A 15,048-nucleotide genomic window follows, 5' to 3' on the forward strand; every position below is an offset into this window, starting at 1 on the left:
TGAGCTTTCACGTCTGAGGTCACGTATGGATTAGAGAGAGACAAAGCACTCGAGATCCCTGGCACGTCACAGGGCACAGTGGGTGGCATCTGTTATGTCGATGTCTAGTGGAGACCAGGCACCATGAGGGTGAGAGAGGAGGACGAGGAAGGGTGCTGGAGAGGATGCTGGGGCTGGCAGAGGAGAGTGGGAGGGACGAGCGGCCAGGTGTCCTGTATTCTAATCCTAAACACGCTCGTGTTTATCAAGCAATGAGAGCTGATTCGGGATTTGGAAAATAATGCTAGCGTGGCCAAGGTCGAACCAGTTTTCTACATTTTAATCAAACCAGAGCCCTGCCAACGGCCGTTACAGGAAAGGCAGTGGGGGACCAAGTCAGGCATATCCTGGTGCATCAGAGCCAGGCAAGCTGCAGACCAGCATCAGACAAGCTACAGCAGGCCGGGGGGAGTGCCTCGAGATGTCTACTTTGCCAGAATGAGGCTTGGAGGGTTTGGGGATTTTTTGGCATTTTGGTTCAGCAGGGGTAGGGGTGATAGTAACAGGACTTTAATCTGGGCTCCTGTAGCGGATGAACAATCACATAGAGACCCACGTCTGGGTACGGGCTCTGAAAGCCAAGGCAGAGACCCTACGGGGAGCGGGGAAGGGGCAGGATGCAACTAAACAGGAGAGCAGAGAGATCCTCCCCCCACCCCACCCCAGCCCCCTTCCCCGTCAGGGTGCCTGCAGTTCCATCTATAGAAACGTGATTCCTTGGTACATATATACAATGGGATATTGGCCATAAAAAAGAATGAAATAATGTCATTTGCAGCAACATGGGTAGACCTAGAGATGGTCTTATTAAGTGAAATAAGTCAGACTGAGAAAGAAAAATACCCATATGATAGCACTTATATGTGGACTCTTAAAAAAAAAAAGGAATACAAATGAACTTATTTATAAAACAGAAATAGACTCACAGATTTTGAAAATAAACCTATGGTTACCAAGGGGGAAATGTGGTGGGGGATAGATTAGGAGCATGGGATTGACATACACACATTACTATATGTAAAATGGATAAAACAAGGACCTACTGAATAGTACAGGGACCTCTACTCAATATTCTATAATGACCTATATGGGAAAATAGGCTTGAAAAGAACAGATATATGTATATGTATAAATCACTTTGCTGTACCCCTGAAACTAACACAACATTGTAAATCAGCTATGCACGCTTCCTAAGTCACTTCAGTCTTGTCCTACTCTTTGTTACCCTACGGACTGCAGCCCGCCAGGCTCCTCTGTCCTTGGGGTTTCCCAGGCAAGAATACTAGAGTGGGTCGCCATGCCCTCCTCCAGGGGATCTTCCCCATCCAGGGATCAAACCCATATCTCTTAGTCTCCTGCATTGGCAGGTGGGTTCTTTACCATTAGCACCACCTGGGGGAAGCCCAAATACTCCAATATAAAATAAAAATTTTAAAAGAGAAACATGATCCCTTAGGTTTTCAGGCCCCAGTTAAAATAATATTTGATCAGTTCAACTTCAAAGTGGTCTCCGCTGGGGAGGAGCTGTCTGCTGCACCGGAGCTGTCTGCTGGACCTGGGCTGGCCCAGTGTCTTGAGGCAGACTTAAGCACCAGGGATTGAGAGGGGAGAGTTTCTGGTCTCCAGCAGGTGCCCCAAGCTTTGTGCCCCGAAACACAATTCAGTGACTCATACCCATAAACACCCTGGTCCTAAGAACGGGTCTTTGTGTTCCTACTCAGTATGAGAGTGTCTTTTTCTTTCCTGAATTCTGGGCAAGGCTGACAGTGAGGAGGTGGGAGTCGAGACTCCGCTCTGAAGACAATGGGAGCCTTGATTTTTTAGTCACAAGATGACTGCAGGAAAAAAAAGGGAAATGAAAATTAATCTTGGTGAAATCACATCCTGGGAAAATTGTATCAAAGGTTTTTGCTTTCAAGGAAGAGAAATAAAACCCAGGCACAGATAACACGGAGACCAAGTGGGCTCAGGGAACAGGAAGGAAACATTCCTACAAGGCTGTCTAGCTGATGTTATTTCTCCAGCGGCCCCTCCCCTACAAATCGTGAGTCACAAGCCCCGACCCCTTATCACCCAAGATGGGCTCGAGAACAGGGACTTCGCTGGGACCCCAATCAGCTGAGTAAGAAATGACGCAATGTCTGGAAACTCAAAGAAGAGAGAAATGGACAAGAGGCTTATGACAAGATGGCTTGGCACCAGAAAGCAGAAATGTTGTGTACGTTCTAAGAAGGTTTAATTTGGGTAGCCATCTGGTTTTTCAGGGATGGGATGAAAATCACAGTGGATCTGACACGGCGTCATTAGATGTGTGCTCCCATGCCTTCATCCAGACCATGGTCTCCCGCTGGCCTGCTGTTCCGGTGACTTGCCAAACAGGACGGGCCCAGTGTCCAGGAAGTACCCTGAAAAATGGCTCTTCTTGTACAAATCATACACCAGTGTGTATTTGAGTGTTGTGACATACTCTCACAACTTTTCTGTAAGTTGGAAATTATTTCAAAATAATACCACATATTGCCACACTAAATATAAGATAATACAGGAAGAGACAGAGATATTGGTAAACTCCATTTTCTGCTTAATTTTTCTGTAAATAAAACTTTTCTAAAAATGTTGATTATTTCTAGAAATATTTCCCTGAAAATTCAAAAGGTGGCCATTTCTGATACAGAATGGCATAACAATATTATATTTATATATGCATATTTGACAAATTGTGAACAATAAATTTTACCTCTAATGTTATTTTCTAAATTGATTTTAAATTGATTCTAATTTAAATTCTAAATTGATTTTAAATATGGCGAGATTATATCTTATATCTTATATCTTATATCTTAAAGAGACAGACCTAAGCTTGTTTTATAAGTTGATTTCAGTTGATGTGTAATCATCTCTAACATTTGAATATTTTTTTCAAATGACAACAAGAATCCAGGTTTTCGGGGCAGAGATTAACTGGTCTGTGAAACCAACCCACCACAATCTACTTATACACATGTCCCTCCTACCTAATCCAGCCTCCCAAGTGGCACAGTGGTTAAGAATCCACCTGCCAGTGCAGGAGACCTGGGTTCCATCCCTGCATCAGGAAGATCCCCTGGAGAAGGCAATGGCACCCCACTCCAGTACTCTTGCCTGGAAAATCTCATGGACAGAGGAGCCTGGTGTGCTGCAGTCCATGGAGTCGCTAAGAGTTGGACATGACTGAGCGACTTCACTCTCACTTTTCACTTTCATGTATTGGAGAAGGAAATGGCAACCCACTCCAGTGTTCTTGCCTAGAGAATCCCAGGGACAGCGGAGCCTGATGGGCTGCATAGCCCAGTCTATGGGGTCGCATAGAGTCGGACACAACTGAAGCAACTTAGCAGTAGCAGCCAGTATTCTCATCTCGAGAACTGGACAGAGGAGCCTGGTGGGCTATAGTCCATGGGGTAGCAAAGAATAGGACATGATAGAGTGACTGAGCTTGCACGCCTATCAATCAATATCTATAAGGATTCTATCAGCATCTTGGGATTGGGTGTCTGTGGTCCATCAAGTTTAGGTACATGAGCCTCAGAAGTGGCCATTGGAGTCACTGTCGAGGTGATGCCGGGGTGGGATGAGGGAGGTGAGGCTGGAGGTGAGGGGTGATGTCGTACTGTATTCAGAGTCACCCAACGTGGCGGCCTCATCAGAAGCATATGCTTGAGTTGTTTCCTTTCAGTCTTTCTGGTCATTTCCCTTTTGTTTTAAAATAACAACAGCGGTTATCACCAAATTAAGAGGCTATAGAACTACCCAAAGCTGACTCCTGGGGTCAAGTCCTGGCTGCGACAGTTGCTCAGAGAGCATCAAAGCCCGCCGCACCTCCCATGACTTTGCCCAACACTGTAGTGGGGTGAGGCTGTTCTGGGCAACCAGGTCACCGAGGGGGAACTGCGTGTGTCCAGGGCGACAGGATCACCAGTTTCCGCTGGACCCCCTCCAGCTGCAGCATCCCAGGCTCCCTGCCCACGGCCTCTTCCTGAGTGAAGCATTTTTGCCCGGTGAATCTCCTCTGGTGTGGCCTCCACAGCGCCCGTCTCCTCCACCCCAGGGAAGTGATGTATTTTCTAGGGGATGCGCTCTTAACTCATCCTGACTGATTGTGCATTTCTTTCCCCTCTGAGGGGTTTGCACCAATCCGAACAAATCTGACATCAGATTTTTTCCAGCTCCCCTTTATCTGAGGGGCACAGAGTTTCCTGTCTGACTCTAGGCCGATGGCTTTAATCCCATCCCGAATGTCACTTGTCCTGTCCTACTGTGTGGTTCAGGAATGGCCCAGGCCATAGCTTTTATTAGAAATGGAGGGAAACTGCCTGGACACAGAGCACTGAACACCCACTTGTTGACCTGAATAATCTGACCCACCCCCCCAGTGTGAAAGAAAGACCTCTGTGGGCACGGACCCATCTACCTGCCACCACATCACGACAGCCACAGGGCAAGGGCACAGACCCACCATTCTCAAGGTCCTATTGATGTGTTTGGGATAAAGAGAAACTACTTTGGAAAGTGAAGAAGTAACCGGGTTATAATTGTCCATCCGCAACTGAACTGGGGCTTCCCAGGTGGTACTTCCCTGATAGCTCAGTTGGTAAAGAATCTGCCTGCAATGCAGGAGACCCTGGTTCTATTCCTGGGTCAGGAAGATGCCCTGGAGAAGGGATAGGCTACTCACTCCAGTATTCTTGGGCTTTTCCTGTGGCTCAGCCAGTAAAGAATCTGCCCGCAATGCGGGAGACCTGGGTTCGATTCCTGGGTGGGGAAGATCGCTTGGAGAAGGGAAAGGCTACCCACTCCAGTATTCTGGCCTGGAGAATTTCATGGACTGGATAGTCCACGGTGTCGCAGAGAGTCATTCACGACTGAGGGACTTTCACAGGTGGCGCTAGTGGTAAAGAGTCCGCCTGCCAAGGCAGGAGACATAAGAGATTCGGGGTTCATTCCTGGGTCGGGAAGACCCCCTGGAGGAGGGCATAGCAGCCCACTCCAGTGTTCTTGCTGGAGAATCCCATGGACAGAGGACTCTGGTGGGCTACAGTCTACAGGATCTCAGAGTCGGACAGGACTGAAGCAACTTAGCAGACGAAAAGAATGAAATCCTGCCGTTCGCAGCAACGTGAATGGGCCTAGAGATTATCATACTGAGCGAAGGAAGTCAGACAGAGAAAGAAAATGATGTATGTTATCACTTAGATGTGAGATCTAAAATATGCCAGAAATGAACTAATCTATGAAACAGAACCAGACCTAACAGAAGCAGAAGATAGTAAGAAGACGTGGTAAGAATACACAGAACTGTACAAAAAAGATCTGCACGACCCAGATAATCACAATGGGATGATCACTCACCTAGAGCCAGACATCCTGGAATGTGGAGTCAAGTGGGCCTTAGGAAGCATCACTGTGAACAAAGCTAGTGGAGGTGATGGAATTCCAGTTGAGCTATTTCAAATTCTAAAAGATGATGCTGTGAAAGTGCTGCACTCAATATGCCAGCAAATTTGGAAAATGCAGCAGTGACCACAGGACTAGAAAAGGTCGGTTTTCATTCCAGTCCCTAAGGAAGGCAATGCCAAAGAATGCTCAAATTATCGCACAATTGCACTCATTTCACACACTAGTAAAGTAATGCTCAAAATTCTCCAAGTCAAGCTTCAACAATACATGAACTATGAACTCCAGATGTTCAAGCTGGTTTTAGAAAAGGCAGAGGAACCAGAGATCAAATTGCCAACATCCGTTCGATCATCGAAAAAGCAAGAGAGTTCCAGAAAAACATCTATTTCTACTTTATTGACTATGCCAAAGCCTTTGGCTGTGTGGATCACAATAAACTGTGGAAAATTCTGAAAGAGATGGGAATAGCAGACCACCTGACCTGCCTCTTGCGAAATCTGTATACAGATCAGGAAGCAACAGTTAGAACTGGACATGGAACAACAGACTGGTTCCAAATAGGAAAAGGAGTACGTCAAGGCTGTATATTGTCACCCTGCTTATTTAACTTATATGCAGAGTACATCATGAGAAATGCTGGGCTGGAGGAAGCACAAGCTGGAATCAAGATTGCTGGGAGAAATATCAATAACCTCAGATATGCAGATGACACCACCCTTATGGCAGAAAGTGAAGAGGAATTAAAGAGCCTCTTGATGAAAGTGAAAGAGGAGAGTGAAAAAGTTGGCTTAAAGCTCAACATTCAGAAAACGAAGATCATGGCATCTGGCCCCATCAATTCATGGCAAATAGATGGGGAAACAGTGACTGACTTTATTTTTGGGGGGCTCCAAATTCACTGCAGATGGTGACTGCAGCCATGAAATTAAAAGACGCTTACTTCTTGGAAGGAAAGTTATGAGCAACCTAGATAGCATATTCAAAAGCAGAGACATTGCTTTGCCAACAAAGGTCTGTCCAGTCAAAGCTGTGGTTTTTCCAGTTGTCATGTATGGATGTGAGAGTTGGACTATAAAGAAAGCTGGGCGCCGAAGAATTGATGCTTTTGAACTGTGGTGTTGGAGAAGACTCTTGAGAGTCCCTTGGACTGCAAGGAGATCCAACCAGTCCATTCTGAAGGAGATCAACCCTGGGATTTCTTTGGAAGGACTGATGTTGAAGCTGAAACTCTAATATTTTGGCCACCTGATGCGAAGAACTGACTCATTGGAAAAGCCCCTGATGCTTGGAAAGATTGAGGGCAGGAGAAGAAGGGGATGACAGAGGATTAGAAGGTTGGATGACATCAGTAACTCAATGGACATGAGTTTGAGTAAACTCTGGGAGTTGGTGATAGATAGAGAGGCCTGTTGTGCTGCAGTCCATGGGGTCACAAAGAGTCGGACACGACTGAGTGACTGAACTGAACTGAACTGAACTGATGAAATATAAAGACTCATAGACACAGAGAACAGACTGGTGGTTGCCAAGAGGCAGGAGGTAGAGAAGGGATGGGTTGGGAGTTTGGGATTAGCAGATGCAAACTATTATGTAGAGAATGGATAAACAAGGGGTCCTAATGTACAGCCCAGGGAACTCTATTCAGTATCTGTGATAAACCATCATGGAAAAGAACATAGAAAAAGTGTACATATATGTATAACTGAATTGCTTTACTGTGCAGCAGAAATTAATACACCACTGTGCATCAACTATATGTTTACAAAAAAATTAAAAATAAAGAATATAAAATTTTTAAATGGGAAATGATCAGGTTACAAAGCATTTTGATGCCAACTTTTAAACAACACTCTCCCCATAGGGTTCCCAGCAGAGAAAAGATTATAAGCTAACGATCTGAGAGGTGACTGCTCTGAAATAATATTTGCAAGCAAGGGAGTCAGGGAACCCCTCTGGAGGAAGTGTTGAGGGGTCAGGTCCAAACCTGGATTTAGAATAAAGAGTATTTCTAGCATATTCATGGGCATTGTGGTAAGAGGTCATTGGTCCCAGGCTGGCAGAGGGCAAAGGGGTCAGGGGTCAGGTGGGTGGTGCTGAAGGGTAGAGGTGATTCAAGAACTCTTGCTCCTTGAAGAGCAAGGGAGGCGGGGACCAGGGACAGCTCGGGGCAGCATGAGGCTGGGAGGAAAGACACCTTCCCTGCCCTTAACCTCGTTGGGGCATGAAAGCAGATCTGAGTCTGAAGGGTGAAGCTTCTCCTGCAGGGTGGTGCTGACCGTGTGGTCCCCACAGCACTGTCCAAGGCTGTGGTACCCAAGGATGCTGAGTTCTTAGAGAAGAGATAGAGGGGAAGAGGGCTCAATCAGGGCTCAAGCCAAATGCTTCCAGGGTGAGCCCACCTTGCAGACACCACGTGATTATGTTAATAACTAATTTCATGCAGTGCGTGGTCTTACACAAAGCTCTTTCATGTACACGCTCACTGCTGTTCACAAAGGTTGTCACTTACAAGATGCAGACGATGTTGGACGCAATTCCCAGAGCAGCAGACGGAGGCCCAGAGAGGACTCGCCTGTGACCATAGAATTGCTCACGGTACCGGAGCGAGCCCTTCGAGGTTCCCTGAAATAGAAGCTGGGCTCAGCCGCAACAGCACAGAGCAGAGGGCTCCAGTCACCTGTCAGCCAGCAAGCCAAGAGCCCACAGCAGCTGCTGGCAGGCAGCAATTACAGGGAGCATTAAGTTTGTTGATGTTTTTGTCTGTCCTGCTCAAGCAGAACCCACATGGCATCAGAAGCCAACTGTCTCAGTGTGCTGGCCAGAGGGGCACCTTTGTGGTGGGCCACGTGGCCCCTAGAGCCAGTGCCTCTGGGCCTTCTCCGTGTCCTCAAGGCGGAGCCTCCTTGCCGGCCCCTGTCACCCCAGAAAGTTCCTGAAACTTGTGTGTCCCATTTCTTCTGGCTCGGGTCCTGTGAGGATGGGAAGAGAAGACCCCGTCCCTGTATCCTGTGACATCCCGCCCCTCCTCTTGGGCATCTCAGCTCCTGGGAACCCCCCACCCCTGGGGGTGGCGGGGGGAGGAGGGCGTGGGCACCAAAGAACTGGGAGCTGCTGCACAGGCTGCCCCCACCCTGCTGGGCTTGGACGGGTCACTCCTTTTCCATCCCGAGAGATGCCAAAGGCGTGCCCTTGCCAGAGTTGTTACGCTTGGCCCTGTGGACTGACCTCCCACTGCGCAGGGAGTCCGGCTTTGGTGGTGATGGCAGCGGGGATGGGCTCCCCCAAGCGATGCTCTGCCAGCCCAGGATGGGGTGTCAAGAAGTTGTGCTTCTGTTGTGGGGGTGGGTGGGGGGTGGTAGTCCTGCCAGGGGCATTCCCCCCAAGAGAGGCAATAGGAGGCAGGTGGGACAGACGGGCACTTATCTGGACTATATCCCCCCACAGGCTCTCTGACTGCCTGTATTAGCGTGGACACGGTCCAGAGGTCAGACCAACTAAGCCTGTCATTCGTCCCCAGGCCACTTTTCTCATCCGCTAATTGGGAATGAAATCCAATCCTTCATAAAGGATACAGATGGGAATGGAGGTGGGGGCGGGGCAGGGCTGCCTGTATGGCCCCGCCTGGCAGCACAGCTCCTGGGTCTTTCTCAGACCACCCTGGGGCCACCCAGCTCTGTGGACAGGGTGCGGGAGGATGCTCCAGGGGGTGTAGGGTTGGAGAGACTAACCCGCACCATTTCTCTTCAGCACTCTGTGCGTCCTAAATAGGAAGTGGCGCCCAAGTGCCGAATTCCTACAAGTGATTCAAGGTAAAGCAATTAACAAAAAATGCATCTGAAGTGGTCCTATCCGGCCGGGGCTGAACAGAAAGCTAAACACAACTATTGATAGATGCGCTCATGCACTGCCATGCCGAAGGGAGAGTGAGTCTTCATCGAGTCTAAACTTCCTGGGTTGCAACAGAGATGGTCTGAATTCCCAGCAAGAGTATAAACAGCCACATCTTACATGATGCTCCACAGGCAGGCCCTTGACACGTGCCCTGGGAAGGAGAGGCTGGAATCGTGCCCATTTTGCAGATGAGGAAACAGAGGCTCCGAGAGCTGAATGTCAGATGACTGCTGCTGCTGCTGCTGCTGCTGCTAAGTCGCTTCAGTGTCTGACTCTGTGCGACCCCATAGATGACAGCCCACCAGGCTCCCCCATCCCTGGGATTCTCCAGGCAAGAACACTGGAGTGGGTTGCCGTTTCCTCCTCCAATGCATGAAGGTGAAAAGGGAAAGTGAAGTCGTTCAGTTGTGTCCGACTCTTCGCAACCCCATGGACCACAGCCGACCAGGCTCCTCCGTCCACGGGATTTTCCAGGCAAGAGTACTGGAGTGGGTTGCCATTGCCTTCTCCAGGTCACATAACTAGTAAATGACAAACCAGCATGTAGTCCAGCCTGACTCGAGTCTCTTGCGCAGCTACTCTGCAACTTAGCCCAGCGAAGACTCTTCCAGAAAAGGCATCGGGGAGGGGGCCTTGGGGCCTTGAGCTACCTGAAGCCCTGAGAGAAGGTAGGACTCGGCTGTGTGCTGGGGAGGTCCGTCCCCTGCTTGGACTTCAGAACAGAGGGGATTTATTAACAAGGGAGCTGGTAAGCTGGCCTACCGGGCTACAGGCCCTGGTCTTTGCCCACTGTCCGTCCCCTTCTCTCTGAGTGATGAGGCCTCTAAGATGGCACTCCCTGCCTCGAGGGGACACAGACAGGACAGTTCTCACAGCCCATCACCACAGAACCACCCTGGGGACCGGCCCAGCCTGGGTCGTGGGCCCATCACTGTGGCCTGGGGAGTGGGCTCTGTGAGCAAGAGAAGCAGAGAGGGTGCAGGAAGATAGAAGCAGAGGGTGCAGGCCGCCTCGGGGAACTCACACCGCCTCCATCTCCCTGGGACCCTGGCACCACAGTCCCATGCGCCAGAAGGGACTCCTGTATTCCCAAACCAAAGAGGGAACAAATCCGAGGTGCAGAGTTACAGAGCTGGAAGCAGCCCTGGATTCCGCTTGACTTAGCCTACGCGCTGCACGTTTGTGTCCCTGGACCAGCAGTGGCAGCACTGGGTCCCTATGGCTCCAGCACCTGGTCCAGGGCTCTCTCCAGGACACCACGAAATCCACCTTGCTGCTCCAAAGAAATGACTCAGACGAAGTGAAATACGACTGCACGGTGAAGGTGCTGTTCCTCTGGAGGAAGGCTCAGTTCTGACCCTCCAGGGAAAGAGGAACAGACAGCCGCCGGAAGCTTCACGCCTAAAACCACCACCAGTTCACGACGCGCTGATGCGGTCTCCGGGCTTCCCTCTTTACAGAATCTGACTGTGGACTCTCCTCGGATGGAGGCAGGCGCCCACAGCGTCCGCCCGGCTTCCCCACTGTCTACCTGTCCAGGGACTCTGTCTTGCAGTCCCGGGGTGTCCTGGGGGCATCCTCAGAAGCACAGGCCAAGATGCAGCTTTTCATCCTCCAGATAAGCTACTTTGGGTCACCATTTCATTCGGATATGCTTACTGGGGTCCCGGGGGCCTCATGGCAGTCAAACAAATCCTGTGCCTGTATGTTCAAGCCCCTCGATGGGTCCCCACTTCCCCCGGGGATGGGGAAGTCAGAGACACGCATCCTTCTGTTAATGCGCTCCCAATTCACCCCTCTGAGGTCAGCTGGAATCTTGCTACGTGCCAGGCAGGGCCGGGTGACCCTCACCCTGCCCTCAGGGACCTGGCGATCTAGAGAGAGGAGATGGGGATGTACCTGCGGTGTTCCTGGTAGATTTCTACGCAACATGCCCCACTATCCAGGGCCACAGCATCCCCGTGTTGATTGCACAGTCCCATCAAGGCAGCACAAAGCAGCCACAAGTGCAGCCGTGCTCCGATACAGCCGTATGCACCTAGCCGGCAGCAAGCTGGATACAGCCCATGGGCTGGCATTTGCCCTTCCTGCCCCCGAAGGTGGTGCCTGGGCTATAGGTGACCTCCTGGCATAGCCAGATTCAGAGGGGCAGCCTGGCTGGAAAGGGAGACACACGGCCGAGCAAAGGCCCTGTGGTCAGCACCCCACAGGATGTTCAGGCTGCTACCAGCCAGTAATGTGGTTAAACTTGGGGGAACGGGAGTGGGAGGCTGGAGAAGCTGCTGGCAGCTCGGGGGGCTCTGTCCTCAGGGCCAAGGGGAAGAGGAAGAACAGGCTCAAGGCATCTGTGGTCAGCCCTCTTCCAGACGCTTTATATCCACAACCCCAGTTTCACTCTCACAGAACCCACTGAGGTCGATATCATTACTTGGTTTATTTTTGGTTGCACTGGGTCTTTGTTGCGTTGCCCGGGTTTTCTCTTTGTAGCTTTGCATGGGCAAACTTGCATAGGCAACCTTGCACTTTGCACGGGCAAGCGGGGGTTCCTCTTCCTTGCGGTGCGTGAGCTTCTCATTTCAGTGGCTCGTCTGTTTGCACTCTTGGACTCTAGGCGCACTGCCCCAGTAGCTGCGGCTCACAGGCTTAGTTGTTCTGTGGCAGGTGAGATCTTTCCAGAGCAGGGATCAAACCCCTGTGCCCTCCATGAGCAGGTAGACTCCCGTTCACTGGGCCACCAGGGAAGTCCGAGGTCGGCACTATTAATCCCATTTTGTGGTGGAACACTTGCCCAAAGGTCATCCCCTGGCTGATTGGCCGGCGTGTTTGGTGCCGGACCCTGGCTGTCTCCCTGATGCCCCTGGAGACCCCCATCCCTGAGACCCCCCTCCCTCCCTCATCCCAGCACTGCGGCCTCCCCTGTCAGCAGGGAGAGAATGCCAGGATCTCTCAGAGTTGGAAGAAAGTTAAACCATGGGTGCAGATCTTGAGAAGGGGTGCTGACCCATCACCATATTAGTCAGGCTGGAGCCTCCCACATGGCTGTGGGGAGCGAGGGGAGCCCCGTGGGGAGGGTGTGCCTCTGTGGCCGCCGTTTCCTGCTCGGTGGCATTACCCTGGCCGGGGCCCACCTGGAGCCCATGCTAGGCAGCAGGCGTCATGCCCGAGGTCACAGAGTGAGAGGAATTCCAGAGATTCCGGCTCAGCGCCTCCCTGCCCAGCTCTGCCCTGGGCCCCGTCTTCATGGTAGCTTAGCTGCTGGATGCTCCAGTTCTTTGGGCCCAGGCTCTGATACTGAGAGTCATTTGCAGGAATTCTGTCTTCCATATCGGCCAGGCGTTTGGTGGGTACTCAGCAGACCCTTGATGAATCAAATAATAATTGACATCGAAGTGTATCATTTATCCAAATAACTTTCAGTCCGTTCTTCACATCATCTCCACACCAAGACCTCCGAGGCCACTTGACAGAGAGTTGTCTTGACACGGGTCTGGTTCCTGGTTATTCAAGGTGTGAACTTGGGTTGGAGCCCCGGGCCCCTCCTTGGACCTGCTAAATCAGAACCTTTTATCTAACAAGATCCCTGGGTGATTCATATGCACGTTGAAGTTTGAGAAACCCCAGGAGTATGATTATGCAACTGTACCCAGAAGTGGTTACTAATCCCATCTTGATTCTTGGTTTTGTATTTTTTTTTTGCCTATGCTGGATCTTCACGTTTGCTGCGTGGGCTCATCTCTAGCTGTGGGCAGCGGTGGGCAGGCTTCTCATTGCGGTGGGTCATCTTGTCGAGGAGCATGGGCTCTAGGCGCTTGGGTTCCATAGTTGCAGGCTCTAGAGTGTGGGGCTCAGCGGTCACGGTGCACCAGCTTAGCTGCATGTGGGATCTTCCCAGACCAGGAATCGAACCGGTGTCTCCTGCATTCTCAGGCAGATTCTTTACCACTGAGCCACCAGGGAAGGCCCCCATTTCAATTCTTAAATCACCTCTAAAGAGATAGTCTTTATATATTCTGAATGCAGCTAGACGCTGAGTCCAGAAAAATGGTCACCACCCCACCCCCCAGGGCTCTTCTGCTTCCCAGTCCTGTCAATTGCGTGCCCCTGCCCCATCCCTGCTTCTGGTGGTTACAGTGGCTGATAGCGACGGTGGTTCAATAGGTAAGAAGGAAGTGAGAGCAGAGAAATTTTAAAGTGACACACTTGAGAGTCAGAGCCAAATACCTTAGCTCTGAATTCCCATCTTACATCTGTCTCATGTCCCATTTCTTCATTCCTTTGCCCAGCCTTTAGAGGGTGAGAGTGAGGGCACGGTGACTTTCAAGGTCCTGCGGTTATTAAAGTGGCGAAGGGGCCTCCCTGGTGGCTCTGTGGAAAGAATCCACCTACCCAGTGCAGGAGATATGGGTTGGGTCCTTGGTCCGGGAGGATTCCACACATCCCAGAGCAACTAAGCCCGTGCACCACAGCCGCTTGGCCTGTGCTCTAGAGCCTGGGAGCTGCAGCTGCTGAAGCATGCACACCCTAGAGCCTGTGCGCCAGCAAGAGAAGTTGCCGCAATGAGAAGCCCGCACACAACAACAAGGAGTAGCCCCTGTTTGTTGAAACTAGAGAAAAGCTGGCGCTTTGGGCAAGCTTTGGGCTGGCTTTGGGCAAGATACACACTCTCTGAGCCTTTTCTTCATTTGTAAACCAGGGGCAGGATCCACGCTGCAGACCGGCTATGAGGCTGAGAGAGGGAATGCTCCCCCAGGCCTGCACCCAACCTGGCACTTATTGAATGCCCCCAAATTAGCTACTAGCATTTCTCAGAGAGTTGTTCCCTGTCAGCGCCCAGCAATGCCTTCTTCATATGATCTCCTGGCTCCACAACATTCACTGGCTCCCTACTGCCCGCAGCAGAATGTCCAGATCCCTTAGAAAAGGCCTCTCCCATTTAGTCCCCACCTCACCTTTCCAGCCTTTAGTCCTTCTTATTCTTTAAATGGAGCTATGCCAAGAAAAGGGCTTCTGACCACCAAGAAAAGTTGGCACTTGTGTTAAAGAACCAACCTGCCAATGCAAGAGACACAAGAGACACGGGTTTAACCCCTGGGTTGGGAAAGATCCCTTGGAGAAGGAAATGACAAGCCACTCCAGTATTCTTGCCTGGAGAATCCCATGGACAGAGGAGCTGGGTGGGTTACAGTCCATAGGGTCACAAAGAGTCAGACACAACTGAAGTGACTTAGCATGCACACCCACGAGCACATGCCAAGAAATCGGATTTTCTTATTTTTAACTTATACAAGTATTATCTCTTCTAAAATTTATAGTTTGGTTCAATAGTTGATCAGGCGTGCTGGTTGATTAATAGAATTAAGCCACTTAAACTGATATCTTCTCATATGCCTACTACAAATTTTGGATGCTTTTAATTATTAACAAAGAATATTTACTATTTCAAAAGACCTGTGCCTTCTTTTTCTGTTAAGATAATCTTGAGGTTATGACTGTTAAGAGTATATTTGAAGTTTCACCTAAATTCCATTTTCTATAGCTGCCTATCTAGGTGGAGTTGGCCTTTCCCCCTGTTCTAATAGATCCTCTCATGATATTGCAACATAGTTGACTTCATTCTGCTCATTGTTTAAGAGTTGTTCATTTACTTACAGGATTTTTGGACCCATAAAATTTTGTGGGTTT

Source organism: Ovis canadensis, chromosome 26 (genome assembly GCF_042477335.2).
Source record: "Ovis canadensis isolate MfBH-ARS-UI-01 breed Bighorn chromosome 26, ARS-UI_OviCan_v2, whole genome shotgun sequence".
Classification (NCBI taxonomy): domain Eukaryota; kingdom Metazoa; phylum Chordata; class Mammalia; order Artiodactyla; family Bovidae; genus Ovis; species Ovis canadensis.